Source organism: Cyprinodon variegatus, unplaced genomic scaffold (genome assembly GCF_000732505.1).
Source record: "Cyprinodon variegatus isolate N-32 unplaced genomic scaffold, C_variegatus-1.0 Scaffold598, whole genome shotgun sequence".
NCBI classification, from domain to species: Eukaryota; Metazoa; Chordata; class Actinopteri; order Cyprinodontiformes; family Cyprinodontidae; genus Cyprinodon; species Cyprinodon variegatus.
Window position 1 is genome coordinate 463,220 of NW_015151051.1, and position 1,099 is coordinate 464,318.

At 42.9% G+C, this 1,099-nt stretch overlaps 2 protein-coding genes across 2 annotated transcripts in view; one reads left to right on the plus strand and one right to left on the minus strand.

The window, feature by feature from the left end:
- rerg (RAS-like, estrogen-regulated, growth inhibitor) overlaps positions 1-514 on the minus strand; it is a 66,593-nt gene extending 66,079 nt beyond the window's left edge. Inside the window, exon 1 of the mRNA XM_015392600.1 lies at positions 396-514. The gene's annotated coding sequence lies outside the window, so the exon portion shown is untranslated. The remainder of the gene's footprint in view (positions 1-395) is intronic.
- Positions 1-1,099, plus strand: part of LOC107096093 (plexin-C1-like) — a 21,833-nt gene that overhangs the window by 7,947 nt on the left and 12,787 nt on the right. The window lies entirely within an intron of this gene.

The following is a 1,099-nucleotide window of genomic DNA, read 5'->3' on the forward strand; positions in this document are numbered from 1 at the left end:
TATTGCAGTGCAAAATGATGTTTTTCAAATATTCTTGCAAATTGAAAATCGGAATAGTGGCTCAGTCTTTTTCACTCTGATCCCCTTAAATAAAGTTTTGAGCTAATCGCCTTCAGATGAGCAGGAATTGATTTGACTTTAAGGGCAGTTTTAGTTTATTAAGCTAATTAACTTTACTCTGCATCTCTGAACAAACAAATCAGACCTTGTTTTGAGAGAAAGCCTTTTATCATTAAACATTAAGCTTCTCCATAGAAACAGGATCTTAAAGGACAGAGAAGATGTCATGACCTTCTGCTGAGACTGAGAACCTTTCAAAGCTGCTCTTCCTCCACTCAATGTTTCCCTCCATGCAGATCTTTACGCAGCTTCAGAAATAACAGCAGGAGACTCACCAGCAGCTCCGCTGATCGGAGGCTTGAACCAAAGGAAAGGCTGGATCAGGTGGGGAGGAAAAACTTGTTCAGTCCGCGGATGAAAGGCAGGTTTGACCTTCTGAGATGGAGATCCGCGCAGCTGGATTGGTTGAAGGCTGAGGGCGCATCGGTGGATGAGGGGTGGATGGAGGCAGGATGCAGACCGAGCTGCAGCTCAGGGGGAGATCAATGAAGACTGGAAACACCGGATCACTGGAGATATACACAGGCAGGGAGGGAGGGGGGCAGGAGTCCCTGTCACAGGGCCGGGCGGCTGCTGCATGCCGCCGCATGACGGACCAGAGGGAGGACAGTGACATCTAGTGGCAGACCGAAGGAAACACAAGGCTGATAAAGACCAAAGACTTCCGCATCATTTAATATCAATACAGGTTATTAGAGCTGCTTCTATTTAATGATTTAGGAATGGAGTCATTTCAATCAATATGAAAAGAAGAAAAGAGGAATTAATACCATGAAAAAAATGTACATAGCGTTTTCACTGAATTCAATAGCAAAACATGTTGAATAAAAATAAACAAAAAAAAACAAAAAAAAAATAAAAAAAACCCAGCTGATTCTAAATGCTGCTGCCATGAGCTCTGAACTCTGCCTGCTTCCTGTTAAATCCAGAATAGAATTTAAAATCCTCCTTCTCACATATAAAGCCTTAAATGGCCAAG